Raw genomic sequence first — 14,036 nt, forward strand, 5'->3', positions numbered from 1 at the left:
AGGGATCGAGCATCCATTCTAATAAAACTTGTTATTGGGTTAGTCGGTTATTTGTCATATTGTAAAATAATTAGTGCAACTTGGAATCTCGCAAACACTCAATCATCCTACTCGAGTAACACACATGACATTCAGCACTCACTGCCCAATTATTTATTACTCCTAAATGACCTTATTATATACCTACAGTAAAACTATCCAAGGCAATAATGAAGAAAGGTGCACATGTGGAAAGCATTCAACAAATGATATATGTAGCGTCACCACCCAACAAGGTAGCAACTAAAAAAAAATTGAAGAATGATGAAAAGCAGATAAACAACCACTAAATCCTTGCCTCAAGAAAAGATATTTCCTGTTCATGTAACACCAAAGACGGCTTGCTGACACACTTATCCTTATTCTTTTCAATAAAATATGCTTCCAACAGCCGACTTACAGATGAATTCAAGTTTCTTCTAAGAACCTGCGTATCTGTAAATCTTGGTCTACATTCATATGCGAAGTATGTGCCACAAAATGTGCATACTTATCCTCGTTTTTTTTTTACATTTAGCGCATAGTCCCTAAGCCGGTCATTTAGGCATCTCTCGGTTATACTGATGTACGATTTTCCGCAGGTTAAAGGAATAGAGTATACAACTCCCGTGGAAAATTTGAAAAAAACATACAAAGTCTTCGTTAAATGTTCCACCGGAGTTGTATACTTTATTCCACTAACCTGCGGAAAAGTGTACATCGGTATAACCGTGACATGCCTAAATGACCGGCTAATGAAGCATGCTGAAAGTTAAGAAAAACTAATATAAGTATGCACATGTTGTGGCACATAATGCTGTATGTGTGAACCGCAATTTACAGGTACAGGGGTTCTTGGAAGAAGCTTGAATTCATTTGCATTTCTGCTGTTGGAAGCATATTTTATTGAAAAGAATAAGGATGACTGTGTCATCGAGCTGTTTTTGGTGTTACATCAACAGAAAATATCTTTTCTCGAGGCAAGGATTTAGTGCTTCTAGCTGGGTTATCTGCTTTTCGTATTTATTTTGGGTGGTGGCACTACATATATTGCTTATTGAATACTTTCCACATGTGCACCTTTATTAATCATTGCATTTGCACATTTTTCTGTATGTATATAAGAGGGTCATTTAGGAGCAATAAACAGTTGATAGTGAGCGCTGAGTGTCGTGTGTGTTCTTTGGGTGGTTGAGTGAGTGTGTAAGTCTTTGTGAGAGTCAAAGTTGCGCTAGTTATCTTACAACATGAGCATCTACCTAGTTTACCACTCTAATGGCCCAACCTTCATGTAAAACACCTTTACTGAGGTCTTTGAGGTATCATAAAAAAGCTAGATGAGGTAAAGCTTTTTTTTCTTTATATATAGTTAACCTTGTCGCCATAACTCTTTGTACTGTGCCTACTCAGCTTTTCAGGCAAGAGCACTACAAACTGCTGCTGGCTGCTTTCAGTGCAGCAAAAGTGCTGTCACTTAACGACGGAATGAGTGGCAGTGTTTGTACTCCTGTTTGACCACTGAAACATGCAGGCTTTGAAGAGGGCCCTTTCAGCATGCTTTGGAGTGCTCCCATTCTGCCAGCGGTTAGTAGTTGCAGGATTGGGCAGTGTAAAAAATGTATCGATCTTAGATGTTCTTTGGGTATCGCTATACTTTTGGCAGGTGTAGTAAATCAGTATCCCCGTTTTCGTTATATTTGAGGTGGTTCAAGTTTAGTACAGAAGCTCACACATTAGTGCAAGTAATTTTAGAATGAGCAAACTAATAAAGTCAGGTGCTATCAGGCAATCCTAATAAGTATGAAAATTTAACTAATTTCTCAAGATATACAAACTTGCATTGGATTTTGAAGCTTCAGGAAAAATAAACCAGCCAGTGCTGAAGCATACCCACTAGCTTTCTTTATCATTCGAGAGATATGTTCTCGACATGTAGTGCATAATATATTCCTGTTCTAGTCAACTGGCCCGTGTATATTGCAAAGTATCAGTAGGAAATAACTGCAAAAATTTAAGTGCCTAGATTGAAGTTTGCTGGAGCCCTTCCGTACTGCTAAAAAGCTGCTCCTATAAGTGGAACCTCAATATAAGGAAGTTGGTAAGATCGACAATGTATACATAGTTATACTAAAACTTAATTAAACTGAGATTCGACTATGTGCTTGGTATGTTTGCTGGAGAACACATTTTTATGCTGGGAAGTGCTGCAACGATATGTGAATAATGTGGTAGGCACGACTGTGCCTTTTAAAAGCTGTGACTTGAGAAAATAGCAGTGCAGACATTTCTGTCAAAGGAATGCAGACACACTCGGCACTGCTTTGCAGAAAGATACCGCTGGCAGAACTTTCTTGCCAACCAGCAGCTGCTCTGACAGAGAGATAGTTGGCGGGGTGCTTGCTGCGACGTCGCACTGTTTGCAAACAGGGAGATGTCTATTGGCCAACGAAACGCTCTGAGCATGACAAGGCGTGGACGGTTTTCGTAGTTCTTTTTTAATATTTAAAACTTTCTTCCTTGTGGGTTGGTCACGCTACATATATCGCTTGTTGAATGCTTTTCACATATGCACCAGAGACCATCGGCGAGCTCTTTGTGTCGTTGCAGTGTAATAGGATGACGATAAGACAAAAGACACTCCCAGAGACTGTTGGCAGACCAAAATCGGTGCCATATCGCTCTAGAGTAAATGCGCCTTGAGTGTTCCATGGCGCAGCAGGTGGCACTGTTAGCGTGTTGCAAAGCCAAGCAGGGATGCAGGGATCATTTATGGTTGAAAAGGAAAGTAGCTGGGCAGAAGGCACTCCTTGGTTTGGTGTACTTGTGGATGGGAGCAAAAGCCAGAGAGGAAAACCAGGCAATGGTGGAGCATATAACAAAGGACATTGAGGAATTAGGAGGAGAGTGCGAGATCATTATACTAAGATTATGAATGCACACATAGAAGATGTAGGTGGGTATACTGACCCACGGCGGCTGAATGAAAAAGCGCACGGGTACGGCCCGCCGTGTGCTCCAAAACCAGCGTGACAGGTCTATTACCCAGACCACTGCTGCGGCGCCTCCGGGGGGGGCAGGACTGTTTTCACGAGTGCCCATGAAATCGCATGCGCGACGTGCTTGCGCTAGGTACGATTGAACGCATGCATCTCTGTGTGACTCGCGAAATCTTCTTTTAATATCGATCTGGCGTGTGCCCACCAGGTAATTACCGACCTTGCTTTTAGATACATGCAGCCCTTGAAAATTTTTGGTATTGTCTTACACGTGATGGAATCATGAAGCCTTGCACACCGATCAGTTTTCGCAGAAGTAAGAATTGTGAGCACATTTAACTCGGATCCTACAAGGTCACAACTTACAGATCTGGAAGAGTTACACCTGTACAATGCATCCAAACTGATTATAGTAACTTTGAGTATGTTGCTTGAGATTTAATCATTTTATTTAGAGTAAGTAACCTCAGCAATTGCAGTTGCCACCGTTTCTTTAACACAAAATAAGATAGACTTTTTATTTCGTCTAAACACGTCTATAGTATTCATACAATACATTATCAGATGCAACAGCCACGAAATATACTTGGCATGTGTGCGATCTTATAACAGTGGACTCAAGCCTCTTGGAAATTTCTGTGACTGTAACTTCAGCGCTGGCAATTAAGCGAGCAGTCATGAAGTGAATAACATTAAAACTGTGAGATGAAAAGAGCAATGAAATGCTGCAAAATGCGAACACAACTGCTTGCGTTCCTGCGCTTCTGAATGTTTTCGTCTCTTTCGGTCCCGACGTTCCTATGATAATGCAACTAATTCAACAGTGAACACGTTGGAACAAGATGCGTGAAAATATTTTATTTATTCTTAATTTATGGCTGATCCTGGCATTTTTAATTTTTTTGCTTCTTACATCTTTGCATAATAAAACGACTTGACAATTGCTGCAGCTTGTGTGCCCAACTTTGCCTTCTGTGTCTATCGACAATAAAACCATCCGTTCGGTCTTTTCATGTTAGCCTCTCCACGGGCACTGGTGAATCCCGATAGCACTCCAACGCACTTGTCTTCTAGCAGTCTCCGTCACGCGGTTCTGTCATCCATTGCTGTTTATTTGTTCTATTACGTATCGTCAACAAATTGGCACCTGTGCTTGCTCAAACGAAGGCACGTCACGTGTACTCGACTGTCCTACAGCAGATATACAGGGTGTCCCACATAACTTGAGCCAAAAATTAGAGAGCGAAAGGCACTAAGGAGGCAAATTGAACCAAACGCATACTACTCGCACGAGCCTGTAGCTACTCGGGCTATTTTTTTGTCTCCACATATTAATTAACTATTGATTCCTAATCACTTGATTTTTAATGATGGGCTGGAAACCCAAAATATGAACACTGAGATATGGAGCACTTTAAGAAACCACCAACTAAATTGTTTCCTGTACGATACGTTTCGCGCTGTGGAGGCGGAAATTTTGTAAGCCCGTGTGCTCAGACTTGGGTGCACGTTAAAGATCCCCAGGTGGTCGAAATTTTCGGAGCCCTCCACTACGGCGTCTTTCATAATCATATGGTGGTTTTAGGACGTTAAACCCCACATATGAATCAGATACGTCTCGCGCTGTTATTTTTTCCATGTTGTAAAGAAAGCCCGCGAAATGTGAAAAGAAGCCGCGTGACGGACTGCGAGCGCACTTCTATAGTGCTGCAATAGGCTTTCTTTATAACGCGGAAATGTATATATATATATATATGTATATATAGCTTGATAAATAAATATAGGTTGAGTTTGTCCCTGCAGTCTCATGATATTGTTTCTGGAGTTGAGGCCTACTGTCAGCGTCATTGCTCTAGATATAAGCCACTCCTCGCCAGTATATATATATATATATATATATATATATAGGTATATATATATAGGTATGGGATATGGCACAACGGGAGCATTGTCAACAAGGATAAATATATTTATTTCCCAACAGTTTCGGGAGGGGTCCTCTCTTCATCAGGGGATGAGTTATACTGACATGAATTTCCAAACTTCGTTGCTGCCGCGTCCCTCTCGCCTTGAAACATGTTTGCGAGAGTGAGAGGGAACTAAAAAAGGAAAAAAAAACAAAAAAAAAAACAAAAAAGGGGGAGAAAAAAGAAAAAAGAAAGAAAGTAAACAAGAGGAAGAACCACTGTCAACACTGAGAACAAAACCAACTGTCCGTGTACGTCCACATACGTTTCTTATCACGTGCTGTTCAGTTCTCGACGTGTGTCGGGCCAACCAAGATTGTCGCCGCGGTGCCGGGAGGGTCCGTGACGGCGTGCGTAAAGAAAGGATTTCCCCGTAATGGGTCGGTCGGCGTGCGGCGTGCGTAAAGGAAGGGGTTCCCGTTAATGGGTCGGTCGGCTCTTTTTACCTTTAATCTTCGTCCGTTTCCCTTCAATGGTCATCAAGTGGTAGGCGAACGAAAACACTTTGTATGTGCATGTGGAAAAAAAAGTAAAAAAGGACGAAAAAAAGGAAAAAAAAACGAAAAACAAAAAACAAGAAAGGACAGTGTACACGTACGAGTCAGTCAGAAAAAAGCATGGTCTCCAGCTATCAATCTTTGTCACCAATTTCCTCCTGGCTTACTTCTCGGAGGCAGTTGAGTTTTCCGGGGTCCTCGTTGATGCCGGCTACTAATGTTCGAAATTTGAAAATAAATTATGCCTCACGCTGTTCGCCTAAAGCATTCCTTACTGAAACAAAATTATCCGGAAGACATTATTGACGATGCCATACTACGCGCTCGCAACGTGAACAGGAATGATATTATTAAGGGACCAAACAGAGTATCTAAAACGACTTCCCAAACGAACCTTGTACTAACTTACTCCTCATCAGCGCCACGAATCAACAACATACTGTCCCGCCATTTCAACATAATCAGGCAAAGCAAACGACGAACTTCTATCTTCGCAAAGCCACCTCACGTGTTGTACCGCCGGGATAAAAATCCGAAGAACATTCTTGTCAGAGCAAAAACAACCACCCACAAATTTCAATCAGGGTGCCATCCCTGCGGAAAAGCTCGATGCAAGGTATGCCCACAGATGGTCACAACACGTGAATCCGAAGCGAACTTCTCGGATTTCAAAGTCTGCATAACTGAAAGCCTTAATTGTGACTCCAGTAACGTAGTATACATGCTACATTGCAACATCTGCGGACAAGAATATATCGGCCAAACAGACACGCCATTTCGGCTGCGGTTCAATAATCACCGGTACCACGCCACTTCACTGCCGAAGCTACCTTTATCTAGACATCTGCGCCTGCCAAACCACAGTTTTGAAAATATCAGCATAACTCTTTTGCAGTCCGGTTTCTCAAACAGACGTGAGCGCGAACAGCGTGAGGCATATTTTATTTTCAAATTTCGAACATTAGTAGCCAGCATCAACGAGGACCCCGGAAAACTCAACTGCCTCCGAGAAGTAAGCCAGGAGGAAATTGGTGACAAAGATTGATAGCTGGAGACCATGCTTTTTTCTGACTGACTCGTACGTGTACACTGTCCTTTCTTGTTTTTTGTTTTTCGTTTTTTTCTTCCTTTTTTTCTTCCCTTTTTCTTTTTTTTTCCAGATGCACATACAAAGTGTTTTCGTTCACCTACCACTTGATGACCATTGAAGGGAAACGGACGAAGATTAAAAGTAAAAAGAGCCGACCGACCCATTAACGGGAACCCCTTCCTTTACGCACGCCGCACGCCGACTGACCCATTACGGGGAAACCCTTTCTTTACGCACGCCGTCACGGACCCTCCCGGCACCGCGGCGACAATCTTGGGTGGCCCGACACACGTCGAGAACTGAACAGCACGTGATAAGAAACGTATGTGGACGTACACGGACAGTTGGTTTCGTTCTCAGTGTTGACAGTGGTTCTTCCTTTTGTTTACTTTCTTTCTTTTCTTTCTTTTTTCTTTTTTTCTCCCCTTTTGTTTTTTTTTGTTTTCTTTTCTTTTTTTAGTTCCCTCTCACTCTCGCAAACATGTTTCAAGGCGACAGGGACGCGGCAGCAACGAAGTTTGGAAATTCATGTCAGTATAACTCATCCCCTGATGAAGGGAGGACCCCTCCCGAAACTGTTGGGAAATAAATATATTTATCCTTGTTGACAACGCTCCCGTTGTGCCATATCCCATACCTTCACGAAGACTAACTGGCCCATTGAATTATTACTCCCACTGACCTGAACCATGGCTGCCAGTACATCATCAACGGAGCGTTTGTCGCGGAGATATCCAAATTACCCTACGAAGTGTGCCGCCATCGGGGACTCAATCATGCGGTACGTCCACGCGCACTTCAGCCCGAACGACTCATCGACGCCGTGCTTCATCTCCTATGGTGGTGCTATGTTTTCGGACATTCCGGCGCTACTTGAGTACCTACCTTACCGGGTGGACACGCTGTTTCTGCATGTGGGCACCACGGACATCCTGAAACGAGCTCTTCAAGATCACTGGATTCGTTGAGGGAGGCATTGAAGCGAATGAGGCAGATGCGCCCGAACATCAAGACACTGCATCTTAGTCTGCCACTACCTCGCGCACCCAATCGCCGACGGCGGGACTCGAACTGGCGATCAATGAATCGCTTTAATATGGAAATACAGCGATTCAGCAGAGAGGCCCGCCGTCTCTGCCACTACGGGTTGTTGGGAGCAGGCGTCTATTACGTCGAACATGGTTTCTCAACACTCCCACTGCGCCGCTTCCTGGCTGCTGACGGCTTACATGCAAGCTTCGAGGGAGTCGCGCTGCTGGCACAGCACACGAGGGTGCAGCTGCGATGGACGTCGGCGGCATGGAGATCGGCGGCAATCGCTTGCACGGACAACTCCAGTGCCAAGCCCCCTCAACAAGGAGCCGAGCGACACACAGAGCCATCCAGGGCACCAGCAGTGTCGATGTCGCCACTACCACCAGTGAGGCCAGCGAGCCAGCGAGTCCCACCAGTGAGTCAGAGATCGGCGGCAACGGCTTGCACGGCAAACTCCAGTGCCAAACCCACTCAACAACAGGGAGCCGAGAGACACAAAGAGCCATCCAGGGTCCCAGCAGTGACGACGTCGCCACTCCCACCAGCGAGGCCTTACAACACCAGGCGGACAAATGCAGCGAAGACCAAGGCGGCGGCTTCCAAATGACACGGGGAAACAAAAGGTACGGGCAGTCTTAAATACGCATGGTCCCACTCATTTCTATCGATTAGGAAAATCATTGAAAAGCGGGTGCAATACGAAAAACACGCGGAACAACTAACCAAATATCTATCCCACGAAATTGCACCTAAGGGCCTCCGCCTAGCCTGCAACCCCTCAATGTCTACACTAAGTGAAGCAGAAAGGGGGAAGTGGGAAAAAATATTACTAGAAGCGTCCTTGCAACTGACTCGGGTCATTGCGGACCATAGTGAGCGTAAGGCCGCCGAATACAGTGTCACGGAGGCCACGCAGAAATTGGTATCTAATCTCGGAGAGCATGAGGCAAGAGAACTGGAAAGATATGAACGAAAGAAGAGAGGCGAAATTTCAGTAGTAAAAGATAGAAAATTCAAGCGGGACTGCAGTAGCTCCACTGCTCTGCAACAGGAAAATAGGAATGAGGCCGTACAAGAACGCCAGGGACCACCCGTACCACAACCTAACTTTGAGGAGAAAAATGGGAACTCGAAACTACAGTGCGATCCTAATCAAAACATCCTTACTCTCGAATATGACGCTGACACTCCCGTGCCATGTGATAGCCAAGAGCAGCCGAAAACTTATGAGAAAAATGTCCCCAATCTGTCAAACACAACACTCACACCCGCTCAGCTTGAACTTTTGTCGAGAGGCTTAACCTTTTGTCCATCTTCCGGTAGATTCAATGAATTTGGACTGTACCAAGACCTCGATAACTTTGCGCGTAATCTCCGCCTCCATGAATACTTTCATGATCGCAAGGACTGTACGGACGAGAATAGAGTGATTGATGGTGACAAATCATGGTTTCCGGGTGAGCAGAGGGACAAACACCTCGATATGTATATATCAGCAGTTCAAAAAGATATCATCAGAGCGTATGAAAAAAATCGGCCATTTCGAAACAACATATCAAAGTCAGAACGAAGGGCACTCGATGAACTACGAAAAAAACACTGGAATTACTATCAAACCGGCTGATAAAGGGGGCTGCATAGTAATTCTAAACACGTCGGACTGCTTAAAGGAAGGGGAACGACAGCTATCAGACACAAAATTCTACAAAGAACTTCCAACTGACCCGACTCCCGAATTTGAAAGGGAGATAAAAGTAACCCTAAACAATCTCCGCCGGGACGAAAAAATTGCCGGCAAAATGTTAAAAGCAATGTTACCGGCCCATTCTGTTCCCGGTCGATTCTATTTGCTCCCCAAAATACACAAGGCAGGTAATCCGGGACGTCCGATAGTATCCAGTTACAGCACATCAACAGAAAATATATCAGAATTCATCAATTCCTTAATAAAAACATCCCCCCCAAATTTTCCCTATTACCTAAAGGACACAAACCATTTCATCTGCGAAACTTCAAGTCTCGACAACCCAGGCGGCAGTTTTCTGGTGACCATGGACGTCTGCTCACTGTACACCAACATACCCCACCATGACGGAATAGCGGCTATGGTTTCTGAATATGTAAAATCTGACTCATCAACTAGTGTAAGTGGCGAGGTACTGTTTACACTTCTTGAACTTGTACTAAATTATAACCATTTTGAGTTCAATGGCAAGCATTTCCTTCAGTGGCACTGCAATGGGCACGAAAATGGCCCCAAACTTCGCGAGCACCTTTATGGCTTCACTTGAAATCCCATTCATTGAGGGACGCACCTTGAAACCTTTCTACTACAGAAGATACTTAGACGATATTTTTATGATATGGAACCATGATGAGGGAAGTCTTTTCCGCTTCATAGAGGATTTTGACAAGTGCCACCCGTCAATAAAATTCACGCACAAAATTTCCAAAACTAGCATTAACTTTTTGGACGTCACTGTCACGGTCGAAAATGACCGCTTGTCAACAAACCTTTACAAAAAGCCTACAGACCGTCAAATGTAGCTACATTTCAACAGCAGCCACCCAAAGCATTGCAAAACGGGTATTCCATATTCTCAGGCCTACAGGTACCGAAGAATATGCACCGATATGCGGGAATTTGACAGACATGCGGAACACCTAAAGCATTCCTTACTGAAACAAAATTATCCGGAAGACATTAGTGACGATGCCATACTACGTGCTCGCAACGTGAACAGGAATGATATTATTAAGGGACCAAACAGAGTATCTAAAACGACTTCCCAAACGAACCTTGTACTAACTTACTCCTCATCAGCGCCACGAATCAACAACATACTGTCCCGCCATTTCAACATAATCAGGCAAAGCAAACGACGAACTTCTATCTTCGCAAAGCCACCTCACGTGTTGTGCCGCCGGGATAAAAATCCGAAGAACATTCTTGTCAGAGCAAAAACAACCACCCCCAAATTTCAATCAGGGTGCCATCCCTGCGGAAAAGCTCGATGCAAGGTATGCCCACAGATGGTCACAACACGTGAATCCGAAGCGAACTTCTCGGATTTCAAAGTCTGCATAACTGAAAGCCTTAATTGTGACTCCAGTAACGTAGTATACATGCTACATTGCAACATCTGCGGACAAGAATATATCGGCCAAACAGACACGCCATTTCGGCTGCGGTTCAATAATCACCGGTACCACGCCACTTCACTGCCGAAGCTACCTTTATCTAGACATCTGCGCCTGCCAAACCACAGTTTTGAAAATATCAGCGTAACTCTTTTGCAGTCCGGTTTCTCAAACAGACGCGAGCATGAACAGCGTGAGGCATATTTTATTTTCAAATTTCGAACATTAGTAGCCGGCATCAACGAGGACCCCGGAAAACTCAGCTGCCTCCGAGAAGTAAGCCAGGAGAAAATTGGTGACAAAGATTGATAGCTGGAGACCATGCTTTTTTCTGACTGACTCGTACGTGTACACTGTCCTTTCTTGTTTTTTGTTTTTAGTTTTTTTCTTCCTTTTTTCTTTTTTTCCACATGCACACAAAGTGTTTTCGTTCGCCTACCACTTGATGACCATTGAAGGGAAACGGACGAAGATTAAAGGTAAAAAGAGCCGACCGACCCATTAACGGGAACCCCTTTCTTTACGCACGCCGACCGACCCATTACGGGGAAACCCTTTCTTTACGCACGCCGTCACGGACCCTCCCGGCACCGCGGCGACAATCTTGGGTGGCCCGACACACGTCGAGAACTGAACAGCACGTGATAAGAAACGTATGTGGACGTACACGGACAGTTGGTTTCGTTCTCAGTGTTGACAGTGGTTCTTCCTCTTGTTTACTTTCTTTCTTTTCTTTCTTTTTTATTTTTTACCCCTCTTTTTGTTTTTTTTGTTTTCTTTCCTTTTTTAGTTCCCTCTCACTCGCGCAAACATGTTTCAAGGCGAGAGGGACGCCCCTCCCGAAACTGTTGGGAAATAAATATATTTATCCTTGTTGACAACGCTCCCGTTGTGCCATATTCCATACCTTCACGAAGACTAACTGGCCCATTGAATTATTACTCCCACTATATATATATATATATATATATATATATATATATATATATGTAATGGCCTGTCTCGTAAGAACTATCGAGAAATTTTAATGCCACTTCTAATACGTTCGCAGCCTCTTCAATAAAGTTGCGAGGAACGCGTAACCATGTTTGCAGGAACCACTTTTATCCAGCGTTTGAAGCTTAATTACTTTTCGGCACACTACCGTGTACCAGGAAACATTAAAAATATTCAAATTAAGTTTTTATACTTTTTCAGCATATAAAATCAATGAACGTCTATTGTCAAGTGTCCAAAAATATAATTGTCAAGCATTACGGCTGAGAAAACGCGAAAGTGCTGAATAAATGTCACAAAAATCAAAATACGTTAGTTTAAGACGTCTGCGTAAATAGAACAACAACTTTGTCACGCAATCAGGGCAATATCATTCAGCTACATGCATTGCGGATGTTTCCTCTAGCCTCAAAGCAAGAAGCTGGTTCTGAAAAGAAAAAAAAAAACACGTCAGGTGCTCAGCACGCACAGGAAAGATCAATTGGCTTTTTAGCTACGTAGATAGCGCCTCGTAGTCTACTGAATACGCGATATGCCATCGCTGCGATAAATGAGATTTTAAAAAAAATTGGCCCTATATCTGCATGTTAATCTGCAAATGTCGTCGAAAGGCAATAGTCTTGCGTGTAGAGAGAGTGAACATTTATTTGATGTTCTGCGCAAGAAAATCGGTGAGTGGTATTCTGGAGGCGCCGCGTTATAGAGAGAGAGAGAGAAATAAACTTTTTTGGGCAATCCTGCGTGGGGAGGGTGGGAGCAACGCGCCGGGTTCCGCACCCTCCTGTCTATCTAGACCTCAACGACGGCAGGCCCAGCGTGAGCTACTAGGAGTTTGCTTCGTTCGCTTTTGCCGAGCCAGGGCCGCATCAAGCCGCTGGATGGCGTTGAGCTATAGTGTACTAGTATATGGCTATAGTTGAGCTGCGCGAGCTACTAGGAGTTGGCTCCGTTCGCTTTTGCCGAGCCAGGGCCGCGTCAAGCCGCTGCATGGCGTTGAGCTATAGTGTACTAGAATATGGCTATAGTTAAGCTGCGCCTCGTGATCGGGTGAGCTTGTGTGGTTCACCATGTCCGGTGGTAGTGCGTCGGTGATCGCTCCCCCGCACACGCGTCACACCCCCAAAGCACATGTGTCAGCGTTGCCAGTTCTCGCGCACAGATACTGCACTTCGCACTTTCGTAGAGTCCGGGGCACACGTGTCAGGCCAGGGTGGGCGTGAGCACCGTGCCAGTCTGTAGTTGTCTCAGGAGGACCCCCTCGCGCCGCCTCAGCCTCGGGTGAGGCCCGGGAGCGCTCGGCGGCCCTTTCGGTACCGTTGAAGGATGCTGCCGTAGTCGAGTGGCGGGTCCGAGTCTGGGGGTTCGGCTTCTTCTGCGTCCGAGGGGCGGGGGGCGCCCCACGGTGCGCGAGCGCGCGTGCGACGGCGTCCGCCCTTTTGTTGCGGTTGGCCGCTCCGCCCGGGATGGCTCCGACGTGGCCCGGGAACCATCATAGATGTTTCGTGGTCGACTTGCTTCTCGGCAGCAGGCTTGTTGCCGGGGTCCCGATGCTCCCGCGGCCGAGATTAGCGATGGCCGTGCGGGAGTCGCTCAGGATGGTGGTGACTTCGGGAGTGCCGTTCAGCGCCAGGACGATGGCGGCTTCCTCCGCTTGCTCCGCAGACGTTGCTCGGAGAGTCGGACGCTGCAGGCGTTAAGCAGTTTGCCGTCCGTGGTTCGGACAACCACCACTTCGTAGGTGTGCGGTGATGCTTGGCGGCGTCTACGTACACCACCGTCGAGTCACTGGCGTGAGTCTGCCAGCGCTCTCGCTCTTGCGACCCGTCGCTCTTTGTTGCGTTCCGGGTGGATGTTGCATGGTAGCGGCAGAACCACGAGGTGTCTCGCGATGTCTTTTACGATCTCCGTGCGCTCCGGGGCCTCGTATCGATAGGACTCGGCTCTGGGCGGGCACAGGCCGACTCTTTGGAGGTTTTCTCTGCCGGCAGTGGTCGTTGTGAGGCGGGCGAGCTCACCTCTTCCAGGGTGTTGTGAACCACCAGTCGGGCAAGGGAGTCGTTGCTCGTGCTTGCGAGGAGACCCAGGGAGGACTTGTGGGCCTTCCTGATGGCTGCGTTGATCTTGTTCCGCTCGTGCTGCAGCCATCCGTGAAAAGTGCCGACGTACGATACGTGGCTTGTCACAAACGACTGCAGCAGTCGCAGGAAGTTGGCTTCCCTCATTCCGTTCCGTTTGGTGGAGATTTGCTTGACGAGGCGGGCCGTCACCCCCATCTTCGTCAGGAGCCTGTTGAGGG

The sequence above is a fragment of the Rhipicephalus microplus genome, unplaced genomic scaffold, assembly GCF_043290135.1.
Source record: "Rhipicephalus microplus isolate Deutch F79 unplaced genomic scaffold, USDA_Rmic scaffold_48, whole genome shotgun sequence".
Taxonomy (NCBI): Eukaryota; Metazoa; Arthropoda; class Arachnida; order Ixodida; family Ixodidae; genus Rhipicephalus; species Rhipicephalus microplus.